General features: G+C 40.3%; 1 protein-coding gene and 1 non-coding gene across 2 annotated transcripts in view; one reads left to right on the top strand and one right to left on the bottom strand.

The window, feature by feature from the left end:
* The window catches only part of ths (thisbe), a 485206-nt gene that overhangs the window by 37339 nt on the left and 429660 nt on the right, over positions 1-18207 (top strand). The window lies entirely within an intron of this gene.
* On the bottom strand, positions 1133-1288 carry LOC136865037 (U1 spliceosomal RNA). Its single transcript, XR_010859429.2, has one exon. It is a non-coding gene; the product is annotated as a U1 spliceosomal RNA (small nuclear RNA).

Raw genomic sequence — 18207 nt, 5'->3', positions numbered from 1 at the left:
ACAGACCTGATATTGAAAAATATATATTGAATAACATACTAGCAAACACTGGCTCGACCCGTTATAAAAGGGAGTACCATAAGCCAGTAATAGAATGTTTCGTCAATTAATAAGATAAGTGAAAGGCTTTCAAGTTAACAAATTTCTCTTACTTCAAGTCCAATACAGAGTATCGAAATGAAATAATGTTCTTCCAGATTAACTTTCCGGTTTCATTTCTTGCAGAACGAGCTCGTTGTATGAGAATGATCAAAAGAAGTCCATTGATAAAAATAACGAATCTTGTACCCACGTATCACATGCTTTTATGTTTTCGTAAAATATGCCACAACATAGTATAGCAACGTTAATATGTTTTGGCCAAATTACGAATATAATGGCTTCCTATCTTCGAGGTCACTGTCTCATGCTGTACCACGGCGCCTAAGAGGCGTGTATATGTGACCAGCAGTACTCTGCCGTTAGGGAGGTGGCAAGACGAGCAGGATGAAATGTCGGTGTGGGTTTGAGTCCAGGACTGGTAGACACCCACCTGCTGATTTTAACATTCACAAATTCAGTTGTTCCAAAGTATTTCCCTGTATCATCATTCATCAGCGACATAAGGAATATACATTTAATGTAACACCGTACAGAAATCCAACTGGTTCTATTAGGTTTCCAAATACTGTTACTCGTCAACAAAGAAATGCTAAATTTCTCAGGATTCAGAATAACAGAATAACTGAAAACTCCTTATCATGCGTTATTATTATTATTATTATTATTATTATTATTATTATTATTATTATTATTATTAATTAATTAATAATAGAATATTGAGCCTTCGTGGTTCAGACGGCAGCGCGTCGGCCTCTCACCGCTGGATACCGTGGTTCAAATCCCGGTCACTCCATGTGAGATTTGTGCTGGACAAAACGGAGGCGGGACAGGTTTTTCTGCGGGTACTCCGGTTTTCTCTGTCATCTTTCATTCCAGCAACACTCTCCATTCTCATTTCATAGCATCTATCACTTATTAATATAAATCACTTTGGGAGTGGCGACCCCATCGTAATAACAGCCTATATATGATTCATTCATTACATCCCTGACCCGGTCAAAAACTGGAAAACAGGTTGTAGGTTTTCATTTTCAATTATAAAATATTATTATTAATAAAATTACACGCCAGAGATACCCACATTTGAGGTATTCGCAGGGGTCAAGCCAAGTGAAGTGCAAAGCAAGTGCCTCACCCTGGGGGAACCGCCTTGTTGTTCACGGTAACCCCTACGCCAGGTAATAATAATAATAATAATAATAATAATAATAATAATAATAATAATAATAATAATAATAATAATAATAATAATAATAATAATAATTTATTATTATTATTATTAATATTAATAATAATATATATAATATATAATAACATTATATAATGTAATAATTATTAATTAATTAATATTTATTATTATTATTATTATTATTATTATTATTATTATTATTATTATTATTATTATTATTATTATTATTATTATTCAAACCAAACCAGTGGCCTACACAGTGCATGGAGAGCCTTAGGTCTACCATGGTGACTACTCCGCAGCCGGATGTCCTACAAGTATTTGAACGCGAGGTCAGCGTTACGACTTCCTCAACCATTTTGCTTGTTTTCTTTCACCGGTACCGCTGCCTCTCGTGTCAGTTAGTAGACATCAAATGGCTGAGTGAACACTGACGAAGTGAAAATTTCTAGATATAAAATTCCATATGTTTTTGATACAGACTGCAATGTTCTTTTGTGATTAGCCTAAAATCAAATGGTGCTTTTCGTTGTTTAAAAAGTAACGTGAATATCATTTCCAAATTCTGCAATTATTATTATTATTATTATTATTATTATTATTATTATTATTATTATTATTATTATTATTATTATTATTATTATTATTTAGTTTCCGGAACCTCTGAGGCGCACGCGCGGTAGTGAATCGTCCGCTTGTTTGAAGGGAATGCAGGGAATCTTAGAACAGTGTTTGTGAAGTGCAAAGCAATATTACGTTTTTCAAGACGTTGTTTGGTCTTGGCACATTTATTTCATTAATTCCGTTGTAGATAATCTCGTAAATGAAGCAAAAATATAAAATATACTCGTTTATTAGATGTAAGCTCAGATAATACTTCTTACGTGATTAATGCCTGGGATCGTAGGATTTTACAGTATTAGGAATGAAACGTTATGTAATCTGTGATAAACTACAGGGGAGTTTGACTTCTTGACTGAATGGTGAGCGTAACACCCTTCAGTTCAGAGGGTCCTGTGTTCGATTCCTCTCCTTTCTAAGGACTTTAGCTACATATCGTCAATTCTTCTGTCTCTACCAATCACCACAGAGACACACTATAGAGAACACATCCATTCACATAGGTTTGGCGTCAGGAAGGACATGCGGACATAAAACTGGACCAAATCCATACGTACTGCAGACACAAAGTAATGAAAAAAAGGCCAGGTAGAAGAGGTACCGGTATATAAATTGCTGGTGAGGAAACATTGACAGCATAATGGGTTAAAAAATTGCAAAATCAAATATTCTGAATTTTTCCACTCTCACGTACAAGAAATCATTTATAATTCTTATCACACATTAACACAATCATTAATACAAATTTATAGATTTTCACACCAGGCAAATGCTGGAGCTGCAAATTAATTAGGCCCTCGGCTGCTTCCTTCCAATTCCTAGGCCTTTCCTATCCCATGGTCGCCATAAGATCTATCTGTGTCTGTGCGACGTAAAGCAATTTGTAATATATAGATAGAGGGATAGATAGATTTATGTAAATGTAAGGTATGGGCCATTTATTTACGAAGAAAGGAACATTTATTCCGAGTTTATGTTGTGCAGTGAGATTCGCTCTTAGAGACTACAGAGAAAAAGAACCGTACAACCGGAATTTGAACCCTCTCAGCCTCTAAAGTCAATATGACCTCCCTTACAGGGGACAACGTGAATGACTGTTCGCGTATTCTAGCAATATGACAGCCACAAAGAACTAACTTATGCCATCAATTAAGTTAGGATGAAGAATGGCCATTTTGAGTGAATAAAGAAATTATAATTTGATTAAGAGTGAGAAAGAATAGTGACAATTTACTCTTTTTGTGCTGAAAGTGACGGATAAAATTGTCATGGTGTTGAAACCAGAGGTCTAGTCACTTACAGTAACGTCCACCCTATAATCAAGTTCTAACACAATAAACATAAAACATGTAGTCATCTAACATTACGTGCTTCAATATTGTATTTGATGTCCTAGAAGAATATAGTACGATTAAGTGGGAGCTCCTATGAGTTTTCATTCAACAGGCATATATCTGTCGCTGAGACATGATATATTGCACATAACTGAAGTTCTGAATTAGTAATGGTCGTAGCTGCACAGTCATAGGCGCTCGCCTTGTTTCGCGGTGAGCCGCAGACCGCGGGAACGGAGACGTAGGGATAATGTTCGGCAGACACCGCAAACCGTTCACTGTATCGAATTTCTCCATCTCCTCTATAAGAAGTCTGAAATTTCACTTTCAGATCATTGGCATTCCTTACGACGAGTGAAGATGAAGTGGTGGGCTCTGGTAGTATGTCCATTCTTTCGAACAGGCGGAAACATTTGTCATTATGGCATGCATTTACAGCTATCATTACGTGAATTTAACTCTGAAATATTTGAAACTTTTAATCTTAAACTGTAAATGACAGGTCGTAGATGATATACATACATACATACATACATACATACATACATACTGTACGTTTTTATTATGGACTGTTCTTGTCTTTCAGCATTCACTATGCCAGCCCCTGTGAACGAAATTATACGTCTCTATAATATTCTCTTCAAGTGCGGCCAGTATCCAGTATTCGGGAGATAGTAGGTTCGAACCCCACTGTCGGCAGCCCTGAAAATGGTTTTCCGTCGTTTCCCATTTGCATACCAGGCAAATGCTGGGGCTGTACCTTAATTAAGGCCACGGCCGCTTCCTTCCAACTCCTAGCCCTTCCCTGTCCCATTGTCGCCGTAAGACCTATCTGCGTCGGTGCGACGTAAAGCAACTAGCAAAAAAAAAATTATCTTCGCAAATAATACTGCGGTATCGTTTCCTTCCACGCCTCCTAACTTTAAAGCATTGAAAACTAAACCTAATCATCGTGTTTTAGTCCCCTTTTGCTTCTCTGAACCATCACTTGGATCCCACTGGTGTCCGGTTGGCTATTTTCGTTCTGTATTTGTCATTGCTTCGAAACAACCTGAACCGGGTTTGTGTGCGTTAAATAATTGGCCATACTAATAAATAATTTGTAAACATTAATTCGATATCTCGCGCCGTTGTTACTTTATTATCTGCTGAAATTAGCCAATCAGATCGCTTCGCGGGCGAATTCAAATGGGCTTCGAGAGGCGATGTTGGTAAATCTGCATTTTGCTCAAGACCTGCTTGAGAGCCATGCCGAGAAATCGGCATCAAACACAAACACCGTGGGTTTCAGCCCGTGTCACCGTAGCGCACATGCCATGGCGCGAGCGTCAGCCCAAAAGATCCGTGTTTCAATCCCTCGCCAGTCGAAGTATTTTTTTTTCTCCCATTGGTTCGCTCAATCCAGTCTTAAGCCACGTAATGCAATAGGATGAATGCCCTTGTTGTAACCCCTTCCTCCTATATCCGGATTCATTAAGCTCTCTTGACTTTAATACTGATTGTTATTATCGCATTCCTTCGACTAATGTTCAGCAAGTTTCCTGTAAGGTATTGGCATCCTAATGAGCATTTCCTGATCATTTTGTTGTTGTTGTTGTTGTTGTTATAATTCCATAGTTTAGTGTGATGCAGCCCTCCATGAATCCGCTTCTTCTCACTCTTATGCCCTACCTCTACTTCAGTCCGCCCCTATTTTCGTTTTTCATGTATTATCCTCCCCTTACAATTCCCACGCGCACACTTCCCTCAAAAACTTATCGAACAAAGGTTAGTTGTTTATAGGAGTAATTAATCTACGTGTAATCTCCTAGTCAATTCTCGCCAATCTGTATCTGCATTTGTGTTCTTATCTGTCCACCTTACCTTCAATATTCATATGTGACACCTCGTTTTAAAGTCTTCTGTCCTCTTTCTTACCACTCTAGTTGAAATCCATGTTTCAGTTCCTAAAAATGTCATGCTCCACACAAATATCTTTAGAAAATATTTTTCTAATATGATATACGTTTCGAGCGAAGGTTAATTTCAGAAAATGCTTTCCTTGCTTGAGCTAGCCTAAATTCTAAATCTTCCTTTCTTTTTCCATCACTGATTATTATTCAGACAGCTGCACTAATTTTCTTGATCTAACACTTGCTGAATCACCTGACTTCTTATTCTTTTTCTTCTTCTTCTTCTTCTTCTTCTTCTTCTTCTTCTTCTTCTGTTTACCCTCCAGGGTCGGTTTTTCCCTCGGACTCAGCTAGGGATACTACCTCTACCGCCCCAAAGGGCAGTGTCCTGGAGCTTCAGACTCTTGGTCGGGGATACAACTGGGGAGGATGACCACTACCTCGCCCAGGCAGCTTCACCTGCTATGCTGAACAGGGGCCTTGCGGGGGGATGGAAAGATTGGAAGGGATAGACGGGGAAGAGGGAAGGAAGCGACCGTGGCCTTTAGTTAGGTACCATCCCGGTATTTGCCTGGAGGAGAAGTGGGAAACCACGGAAAACCACTTCCAGGATGGCTGAGGTGGGAATCGAACCCACCTCTACTCCGTTGACCTCCCGAGGTTGAGTAGACCCCGTTCCAGCCCTCGTACCACTTTTTAAATTTGTGGCAGAGCCGGGAATCAAACCCAGGCCTCCGGGGGGTGGCAGCTAATCACACTAACCACTACATCACAGAGGCGGCGAATCGCCTGACTTCATTAGAGTAAATTCCATCACATAAGCTTTAGATTGATTTATTTCTTTCTTTCTTTATTTATTTATTTATTTTCTCCACTTAGGGCCTGTACTACGACAGCCAGATAAAAGTGCGGTATAAATTTATTTGCCAGTTTGGACATTTATCTGGAAGTTCGGTTGACACCGCGTACTACGACTTTCGTTTATGTGCAATCTGGGAAAATATTCTCGAGTATAGCTATGCCGAAGTTGGAGAGGCTGTTAACGCTCTTATCTGGGACTTAGCTCTCATCGGGGACGCTACCGCAAAGAATCAAGATGGCTACTCATGAAGATTAATCTACATCTGCATGATGCTGTGCGAAATTAAGTTGTTACAATGTAATTTATGTATATATTTATGAAGTATGTCATGTTTCCTGTCCAGATATCACAGAATTCTAAAAGATTTCCCAAGCTAGAAAGTTGTTGCTGCTGAGTATATGAGTAGTACACACGCGGTTCACCGTAAGCTTTATGGGTAGCCGTGGTCGTTAGGGCAGCAAAGTTTGCTGATAAGCAGTTTTTCGTGGGTTCGAGTCCCAATAGTCTAACATTTTTTTACCTTGTAAATTGTAGTCGGTTGGGTACTAGAGGTGATAGCACACATTTCCTAATCATTAAAATACGTGTCAAAAAGTGTGGGTTCTATTCCAAATCTATCCGCGACGCACATATGGAGTAAAGGTATACGACGTTGTTCATGGCGATTCGTCAGTCGAATGAGGATGTTAAGGAGGTTATATTTCTTTTACTTCATAACAACTTGCTACAAAAGTATTTACGCTAAAGTGAGATAAATGCTTGCCAGTTACTATTCCCACGTTGTATTGAAAAGAAAGAAACTAACTACTTATTCAGTGAGCAAACAATTTCTGAATTAATAATAAAATTAATGATCCCACGCTGCATCAATGGCATTAATTACGAATATAAACTTTACTTTCGACGTAACGCGCAACCTCGTAAATAGTACTAGACAAAAAAAGATACATAACCTGAATCTTAACTTTTGCGTCCAGGTTACATTTATTTCCTATAACAGTTTCAGTTTCGTTATACAGTTAATTAATTTTAACATTTCTTCGTATGTGTATATTTCAGTCCTAATTCTGTTTTTGACCTGGACTTCCACATTATAGCTTAATAAAAGTCTGATATTGGACTATAGTAATACAATTTCAAAAGGAATAGAGCTAAACAAGCGAAAACACCAGGGAACACGTGTACCACCGCGCTAAATTTCACTATATTTTCAGTAACCTTATTACCAACCCAATAAAAATGTTACTACATCTTCCGCATTACAATACCGTAGTTAAAATCCGTTGGTAGTACGCAATAAAATATTTAACTTCTAGTTTGCAAAACTGCAGCCTACGTATCTGGCTGTTTATCTGACAGTCGTAGTACAGGCCCTTAGTCTTCGTTCCTGCAGACTCAGATAGAACGACAATATTACATTAGAGAATTTTGATTTTCGGCTCTTTTCGAATTGCTCTCTGATTTCACTAGTATCCACTCAATATAAACTTTATAAAGTAGGGAATAAAACTTTCAACACTTCCTGGTTGCTCCCCTTTCATATCCCTCTCTTCTTACCAGTGCTGTTAGATTTTTATGCAGATTATATATAACCTCTGTAGATTATTCCATTTACCTTCAGGATGTCATAGAGATTGAACCAACCAGGTTGACTGTTATAAAATTGCCCTAATCGGCATCCAAACATTACCGTACGTGCTATTCATGTAATTTTCTGCTACTTGCCTCTGGTGAAAGTGATCGGAAATTTGAATATGTAGATTCTTCTCCTTGAGACCTCTCGATAATTTCTTTGAAGCTGTACTCGCAGTAAATCAGTGCGACGGATGTCTCGTGTCTTGAGGTGCACTGTGTGTACTTACCGTGTTTCAACAGCTCTGTTCGCCGCAGACCGTGTCGCCATTAACCTGAGCTGAGCGACGATAAGGAGGCTGACCTCTTAGGAGGTGAACACACCGCACTGGGTTGGGGACGCTGAAACAGTGCGTGGCCAGCAAGTCCCTCACAACGGACGTATCTTTATTTACTATAACTCCCCAGTGAGAAAATTTGAACTGAGTCCTGAGGAGTAATCGGCCGATATGGACACCTTTCATCCAACAAATACTAACAAACAACACTTATTTACCACTCCTGAGTTTCGAAAAAAAAACGCTTGTCCTCGGTGGAGCATCTGATATCCATATCAAAAGTAAAATCCTCCAAGGACATTTGCAGTCGAATTAGCAGTAAATTCTTACAAACAACGGTCTAAGTCGTCTTTCACTGTAGCATTCTTAACACACACGAACCACATCGCAAACAAGATTGTGCAGAAACTACATTGCTTAGAAAGTCAGTTTGAACAGAACTTGTGCAGCGAACGTTTTCTTAAAATGTACTCGCAAATGGGGAATGATAGGCGAGTGACATCGTCATCGTTCGAAAGTTTGCTAATGCTTACAGGATTTTGAAAAGAGGAGTCACGAGCCTGTTGCTCGTATTTCATGTAAAACTGTTCTTCCAGTGACTATGATCACGATACCAACAGCCGTGTGCAATCTAGAAACTTTCTGTGATTTGTAGGCTGTACAGTATACGTATTGAAAATAAAATAATTAACTTTCAAAAATAGAAGGTAACAAGATGATAATGTCGATGATGATGGTTGTTGTTAAGGAACCAAACGTCCAGATTATCGGCCCAAGTTAACGATATCGTGCGGGCGATATCACAATTAAAGAAATAAAGAATGTTTTGAATGTATACAATGAATAATATTCCTGTCCACTACGGTTGTGTTTTTACCAGAATAGAAGGCCAATACTCTGAAGCAAGTTAGTCAGAATACATTTTCCTTCAACTATGTAAACTAGTGGATAGCTCATGGACTTTTATAAAACTGAGCTCAATAGCTGCAGTCGCCTAAGTGCGGCCAGTATCCAGTAATCGGGAGATAGTGGGTTCGAACCCCACTGTCGGCAGCCCTGAAGAAGGTTTTCCGTGGTTTCCCATTTTCACACCGTAATTAAGGCCACGGCCGCTTCCTTCCTATTACTAGGCCTTTCCTGTCCCATCGTCGCCATGACATATCTTTATCGGTGCGACGTAAAGCAAATAGCCCTTTATAAGGAACGGACATCGCGACAGAATTATATTATGGGAACGTTTATTTCAAATGCAATAATGTTCTAACTAAACTGTATCAGTAATTTTACAAGTATCCCGATACACTGCCAGCCCGGTGGTCTAGGGTAACTTGCAGGCCCCTTACCCGAAAATCCCGGGTTCGATTCCTGGCATGTCGAGGAATTTTAATTCTAAAATGTGATCTGAAAATAATTTCTCTCAGTCTTGTGAAACAAAATGAGGAGCCGTCTGACATTAGAAACGGCGAACCCGGTCGCGAAAACCAAGCTATATGCTGAATATGTCGTTACGCTGACCATGTGGTCTCCGGCATTTACAGGCCATCTGCTGGATAGTATTCCTTGTGTCTAACAGCACTTTAAAACTTTGAATTTGGTCACGTAATAATATATTATATGACGTGAGGAAACAACAAAATAGCTTACTAGCGAAATGAAATGGCGTATGGCTTTTAGTGCCGGGAGTGTCCGAGGACAGCTTACTAGTGAAAGAATGTAACATTTATTCAACAATAGATTATAATATTACTGTAAAATAAGTGAATTATTGTCCGACTCGTTGGCTGAATGGTCAGCGTACTGGCCTTCGGTTCAGCGGGTCCCGGGTTCGATTCCCGGCCGGGTCGAGGATTTTAACCTTCATTGGTTAATTCCAATGGCTCGGGGGCTGGGTGTTTGTGATTTACCCAACATTCCTGCAACTCACACACCACACATAACACTATCCTCCACCACGATAACACGCAGTTACGTACACATTGCAGATGCCGCCCACCCTCATGGGAGGGTCTGCCTTACAAGAGCTGCACCCGGCTAGAAATAGCCAAACGAAATTAATTAATTAATTGGTAAATTATTATTTTTATGTCCGCCTCTGTGGTGTAGTGGTTAGCGTGATTAGCTGCCACCCCCGGAGGTCCGGGTTCGATTCCCGGCTCTGCCACGAAATTTGAAAAGTGGTATGCGGGCTGGAACGGGGTCCACTCAGCCTCGGGAGGTCAACTGAGTAGAGGTGGGTTCGATTCCCACCTCAGCCATCCTGGAAGTGGTTTTCCGTGGTTTCCCACTTCTCCTCCAGGCGAATGCCGGGATGGTACCTAACATAAGGCCACGGCCGCTTCCTTCCCTCTTCCTTGCCTATCCCTTCCAATCTTCCCATCCCTCCACAAGGCCCCTGTTCAGCATAGCAGGTGAGGCCGCCTGGGCGAGGTACTGGTCATCCTCCCCAGTTGTATCCCCGACCAAGAGTCTGAAGCTCCAGGACACTGCCCTTGAGGTGGTAGAGATGGGATCCCTCGCTGTGTCCGAGGGAAAATCTGACCCTGGAGGGTAAACAGATGATGATGATGATGATGATTATTATTATTATTATTATTATTATTATTATTATTTTAGTCTGTGGTGAGGTGATCAGAAAATTGGCTTCTTACGCACAAGATATCCGCTTTGATCCCAGGGCGGAACGAGAATATTTATTGCTCATCATACTGCATGTAACTGCCGCTGTGGATCAGTGGTAGCGCGCCGGACGCCGTTTCCCAAAATAGCTGGTTCAAATCCGGCCGAAGTAGCAGATTTTTTTTTTTTTTTGGGCGAAAAAAGTCCATTCGACACTCCATGTCGTACGATGTCGCCATGTAAAAGATCTCTGATAACACATTTGGTGTTTACCCGACAAAATTCATTAAATCTCACAAGGGGAGGTCACAATGTCCGCATTACCGATTTTGTTCAAACTTTGTACTTTAGGTTGGTAATACTACATCACAAAAACACACTGGCGAAGTAGTAGTGCGTAACCCTCAAACATTTCCGAAGAAAGCGATTTTGAAAATGTCGAGAACGGTTACGAGAGCTTTAGCATCCCAGGTACCACCATCATGTGGGAGACTGTGGTGCGGTGGACGAGTGGTTATCATTATTATTATTATTGGTGGTGTTGGTGATGGTGGGGTCGTTGTTGTTGTTTTAAGTAGCCTATTATCTAGGTTATCGTTTACAAATTGTTTATTTTTTAAGGTCCCAGTGACTACTGTTACGGGATTTGTGGAAGTGTCGAAGTGCCGGAAGTTTGTTCTTCTGACAGAAGAACCTTGAAGTTACACCTCCCTTAGGCTCGAAAACTGGGCGCTCTGTGGGCTCAACCACTCAGTCTGACCATATAAATCTGTTGTGTTCACTGACTATGGAGATGTAAAATATAATGTGCTAGTCAGTTGAGTGACACATATTTAAAAGACTTGCATTTAGCTAGAAGAACCCCGAGGTGCCAGAATTTTGTTCCAGCGGAGTTCTTTTACGTGCCTTTAGATTTATTATTGAAGTTGAGCTATTTGCTTCACGTCGCACCGACACAGACAGGTCTTATGGCGACGATGGGACAGGAAAGGCCTAGGAGTGAGAAGGAAGTGGCCGTGGCTTTAATGAATGTTCAGCCCCAGCATTTTCCTGGTGTGAAAATGGGAAACCACGGAAAACCATCTTGAGGGATGCCGACAGTGGGGTTCGAACCCACTATCTCCCGGATGCATCTCACAGCTGCGCGACCCAAACCGCACGGCCAACTCGCCCGGTGGAATTATTATTTTTATTATTATTATTATTATTATTATTATTATTATTATTATTATTATTATTATGTCCGACTCGTTGGCTGAATGGTCAGCGTACTGGCCTTCGGTTCAGAGGGTCCCGGGTTCGATTCCCGGCCGAGTCGGGGATTTTAACCTTAATTGGTTAATTCCAATGGCACGGGGGCTGGGTGTATGTATTGTCTTCATCATCATTTCATCCTCATCACGACGCGCAGGTCGCCTACGGGAGTCAAATAGAAAGACCTACACCTGGCGAGCCGAACCCGTCCTGGGATATCCCGGCACTAAAAGCCATACGATATTTCATTTCATTATTATTATTATTATTATTATTATTATTATTATTATTATTATTATTATTATTATTATTATTATTATTATTATTATTATTATTATTTACTTAAGACTATAGTAATGTAGTCCAGTCCATTATGTGGACCAATGCACCTATGGTATTGTAAATCAAGGAGATAAAAAACAACATTTCCTCCATGTATTTTCCGGTCAAGATGTGCTTGTTTCATACATGACGGTTAAATGTTGGCATTATTTCAGTGTAATTTACCCTTCAAATGGCTATTATTTCTCACCCGTTTGAATTTTCAAACGGAGTGGGCTCTTACGAGAGCCGTCTAAGCCTGCGTGACTCCGGTGTTGTTCATGTAGAGAAATACCGCGCGACCAGTGCATGGGCAGGCGACACGTACTCCGCCTGGGGAATGCGAATAAAAACTTGTCATAAAAACATGCTGCGCGAAATCTTTGAGATTACCAGCCTCCCTCTCTGTCTCGGCTACTCTCCCTCCATTGTGAGAGTACGATGCTTGGAACAGGCGAAACTTTCTTCAAAAAATGTGACCTCTCCATTTTATTACGCCTATAACTTTTAAACAATAATTACAAGGATATCGCGTTTGTGGTGCTCTAGGCCTTAAGACTACAACCAATTTCTGAAAGAACTCCCAAGAGCCAGAGTTCTATCCTTGTTTAACCAAGATTACTGGAAACCACCCCATATTTATCCACTTAAATGATCTTCATGTTTCAGAAACACAAAGTCCTTTGGCACCGTACTGTCTCGTCTACACTCTACACTGAATTGCGAGTGGCATTTATGGAGGGCATATCAAAAACAGCGAATGCTAATGCAGTAAAATACCTTCTAGGCTTAGTCTTTTTTGATAACGTCGGTATGTGCCATATTTCATGAAGATAGCCTCGTGAGCAGAGCAGAAGGTTCTTCGCGTGAAACTTTCCCCGTAACTGCGTATGTTAAATCACGAAATGTGAGAGAACATATGAGGGCAACGCCATCTCTGTATTCATCACTAAAGCCCCAGAAGGAATGGAAAGTGGAGCTTCCACAATTGGTAAACTCAGTACAAAGTAGGTTAAAGTTGTTATCTCCATGTCCAGCCGCCGTTGCTCCCAAGAATTAACCTGGTCCTCGTATGTAGGTTGAACGAATCCGAGGGTCATATGCCTTTCCAGAAGTTTAAGTCTTGTTTATAAATTTTTCGACATCCTGTCGGGAATCGAACCCATGCTATCAAGGTGAAGCAAACATGCCTCCATCACCCCGCCAAGGTAGCTTCCGATGGTCATCAGGACTTTGACAACATTCCCGTGATATTCCACTTTTCTCCAGGAAAACTCCGAAATAGTCATGCACTTGAGATTCCTAGGTTCCTCATACATTACTGCTTCATCGCAGCGTCTTCCTGAAGTGAAAACAGTGAGGATAGGCTTAGGAATGGGAAGGAAGCGGCCGTGGCCTTAATTAACGTACAGCTGGAAAACCATCTTCAGTGCTGCCGACAGTGGGGTTCGAACCCACTATCTCCCGGATGCAAGCTCCACAATAATAATAATAATAATAATAATAATAATAATAATAATAATAATAATAATAATAATAATAATGATAATAATTCCTTGTACCTTTCCCAATGCATTGGGTTTGGCACATGGTAATGAGTTGGCCCAGTTTTACGGCCAATACTAAGTGTACGGATTTATTCACTTTTTCTTGTTTCTCTGGTGGTTAGTAGTGTGGTGTGTTTGTGTGTATATGAGGAGAAATGTATTAAGACGAACAAAAAATCAGCTTCTGAAACATAAAATTTAATCATGTGCAATTAAAACCCTTGGACAGTTCGGGGAATCGATCCCGGAGCCAACTGAACCTCTGACCAGTGCGCTGACCATTAATAATAATAATAATAATAATAATAATAATAATAATAATAATAATAAACTTACAGTATTTGTAAGTGTGGATCATGAAGGAATATATTATTATTGAGAGACTTTATATGTACAACATAATTAAAGAAAATTACTGGAAGCCACAATATAGAATTGTAAATGAACATACACATGGAACAAGACTGAGGCACATAAGTTATTTTCAGGTCATGAGGTACTACAACAAATATGGATCCAGAACGCTGCAAGTTGCAGTTATTAATTTTTTGAACAAGTTGCCCTCAGAATTTACACACTTGAAAACCAAATATCAAATAAAAAACGTGTGAAACTATGGATCACAGATAATAAAATTACGGTTTAAATATTTGTTCATGAATGAAAAATGTACCAAAGACTTATCTATTTTGAATGGATTAAGAAAAACTCACACTACAGGTCAAAATTACAATGCTAATGTAATTATACAAACTTTATTAATGTTGTAAACAGTGAGGATTGCAACAATGTATACAAATGTGAAACATCTACACCGGCAGATAAGCACATCAAGTGCTTTGGAAGTGTAAATAATTGCAAAGGTAATGCGTAATATTCTACTGCATATTTGCAAATGTATTTTAGGTAAGTTATAAATAAATAAATAAATAAATAAATATATAAATAAATAAATAAATATAAATAAATAACATTATTATTACTATTATTTATCATTATTATTAATACTGCAACCCCGTAGAGTCAGAGTAGCGTCCTTACCTCGTACCGTAAGGACCCGGTTTCGATTCCCTGTGAGTTCAGAGATTTTAATTCTTGTCATTGGGATGGAGGCTAAGGATGCCATCATGCTGATAATTTGTGACTGCAGTATCTGCAGGCCATCTAACTGAGCAGCAGTCGTCTGGCAGGCTAAGGCCTTTAATAAGCTGTTGCACCTCCGGTATGTAGTATGATGCAATTTGCTTTACATCGCACCGACAGAGGTAAGTCTTATGGCGACGATGAGAGAGGAAAGAGCTAGGAGTGACAAGGAAGCGACCGTGGTTTAAATTAAGATACAGCCCCAGCATTTGCCTAGAGTGAAAACTATCCTCAGGGCTGCCGACATTGGGGTTCGAACCTACTATCTCCCAAACCACGCTTCCACTTGCTCGATTGTAGTATTATGATGAGTAGTAATTGTAGTAGTAGTAGTCACTAGCCGCATTCTGGTCTAGCGGTTAGCATGGTAGGTTCCCTCCAGGCCAAACCGGGCTCAATTCCAGCCTCTGGCGGAATGCTCTAGTCCAGAGGTGGTGCAGCTCTTTCCAGATATCGTCTTTTAAGATTCTCAATCACCTTTACAATACTGTTAATTGGCTTATTCTTCAACTCAACATAAAATACGCTGATTCAACTCATGTTTTCTCCACCTTGTCGACATCTTCACTTGATATACAAAAGACAAGTTAAAATACAATAAGGATATTATTAACATATTAAAAGACTAAAATATGATTTGTTTGTCGAGTACGTCAAGTAAACTGCGACATATTTCAAGAAAATATCGAAATATGAATTTTTAAAACTGTAAAATCCGATGATGATGATGATGTGCACGACTTTTTAGGTTAGTATTTTTTGGCATGAGCGTTGTTAGCTCACATGTTTTTTAGAATTCGCTTTACGTAGCACCGACAAAGATAGGTCTTATTGTGACGGTGGGATAGGAAAGGCCTAGGAGTGGGAAGGAAGCGTCCGTCCTTAATTAAGGTACAGCCCCAGCATTTGCCTGGTATGAAAATGGGAAACCACTGAAAAACATCTTCAGGGCTGATGCCAGTGGGGTTCGAACCCACCACCTCCCGAATGCAATCTCACAGCTGCACGCCCCTAACCTCACGGCCAACTCGCCGGGTACATTTTTTTTTTATTGTGGCTGTTGAACATAACTCCTGATGTGTTGTATTCGAAGATCAGTGCTACTCTTGTGGTGTTACAGGGTGATAAACAGAAGGAACCTTTACTTGACGTATTCAACACACAAATCATATTTTATTATTTTAATGTGTTAATAATATCCATGTTGTATTTTTTACTTGTCTTTTTATATCAACTGAAGATGTCCATAAGGTGGACGAAACATGTCCTGAATTAGCGTATTTGATAGGCCTATTAACTTGAAGTATAAACCAACTAACAGTACCGGAATTGTAAACGTGGATTTATTTATTACGAATCTTAAAGCTTATACTACAAACAATACAGGCTTAAAATGAAATGCATCTCTTGTAATGCTCTTTTGGGACCCCCCCCCCCCATTAAATGTGAACTGCAGGTACCTTTTATTAAGAACATGCCAGTCCTCCTGCCAATCTTACATTTCTGGCAGTACCGGGAAGAGAACCGAGGACGGCAACTAATGTCGCTAACTGTTACACTACGGATGTTATTGTGGTATATGACAGCGTTGTGTGTGGTGTGTGAATTGCTGGATTGTTGAAAACAACACAAATACTCAGTCCCCGAGCAAAGGGAATTAAAACTACCACTTACCGACACATATAAATGCTTATTCACTCAACAACTCAGCCATCGTCCAGCGAAGGTTGGAATTAAGCCAATTACCATATTACAGCGATACCTAATACAGACTCAAATCTCATTATTATTATTATTATTATTATTATTATTATTATTATTATTATTATTACTATCACCAATTATAAATTTATTCTTCTTATTCTTCTGAACAGTCCAGGTGAGGAGCGCAATAGCGCACCGGTACTGGTATCGCACTAGGCTCCCCTCGGGGGTGCCCAAACAGAAACCTTTGGCAAAAGGAATTAAAGTTTACGATTTAATTACCACGAGTCTTCCAGGAATCGAACCCGGGGCCCGATCACCGAATGCCGAGACACTGACCACTCAGTCGGACCGCTTTTAGGCCTATTGTAATATGAATCATCTACAAAATATCTCTTCACTCACCATGTAAGTAATGAAGTTTGATGGAGGTCGTTAGTTTCAAGACACTGGGAGATTTTCTGCAAGCTGGTGTACACAAAATTCTTAGCTCCGTGCAGAGGTGCAACAGCTGCGGGTTGTGAAAGTGCGCCAGAAGCTACGGTTGTGCCTGAGCATTAATAAGCCGGCGTGGTGCGGCGAAGTCACTCACACGGCTGCAGTCCCACGCTCAGACTGCTCATCTCCAAGTATCTTCCACCAAAATTCTATTTAGCCATCAGTCATCTGCCCACGCCCTGCGATGATGATCCGGTAATTTAAAATATAAACCTGCTCAAATTGTTTCTATTAAGTTTAAAGGGATCAGTGGACTGTCCCACATGAGCAGCCGGAGAGAGACGTCCACGTTGCATGGGAATGGATATAAGACGCCTGGCATTAATGAGTGTATTGCTTTTCCTTGTAGTCAATTGTACTTTGCAGCTCGGGAATGCAGTAGATTAATTACTGCGAGATACAATGTTTAACAAAAAATTGACATACCTAAACATTTTGCAAATAAAACAGGCCTGATACCCTTATGGTTGGATGTATTAATGCAATCCTTTTATAAACTGTGATGCGACCTACTGGGTTTTCATTTCACAGTTACAAGAGCGCTGTTATACCTAATGTGGACAGTTATCTGGCGTTTCGTGTTCTGTAGTTGCAACTATTTACCATGTAATACACCTACCTGCGTAGTGTAACGGTTAGCTAATAGCTGCTGTCCTCAGAAGTCCGTGTTCGATTCCCGGTACTACCAGGGATTTAATATTGGCTGGTATATGGACACCGAGCTCGATAGCTGCAATCGCTTAAGTGCGGCCAGTATCCAGTATTCGGGAGATAGTAGGTTCGAACCCCACTGTCGGCAGCCCTGAAAATTGTTTTCCGTGGTTTCCCACTTTCACACCAGGCAAATGCTGGGGCTGTACCTTAATTAAGGCCACGGCTGCTTCCTTCCCACTCCTAGCCCTTCCCTCTCCCATCGTCGCCATAAGACCTATCTGTGTCGGTGCGACGTATAGCAAATAGGTATATGGACTTTGTACATGAAGCTCACATCCATTGGGGGTGCCGGGAACGAGCTACACCACTTCGAGGAATACGAGAACACGATTTTACTATTCACACAATACAATATACAACCATTTACGTATACATACATACATACATCTTCATTATGGACTGCTCTGCCTTTAATCGTTAAGTCTGCAATCCTCCGTGAACTACCTAAACGCCTGACGCTATCTGACGGTGAGATAGCGGCCCCGGTCTAGAAAGCCAAG

Source organism: Anabrus simplex, chromosome 2, assembly GCF_040414725.1.
Source record: "Anabrus simplex isolate iqAnaSimp1 chromosome 2, ASM4041472v1, whole genome shotgun sequence".
NCBI classification, from domain to species: domain Eukaryota; kingdom Metazoa; phylum Arthropoda; class Insecta; order Orthoptera; family Tettigoniidae; genus Anabrus; species Anabrus simplex.
This window is presented reverse-complemented; position numbering and strand designations above follow the sequence as displayed.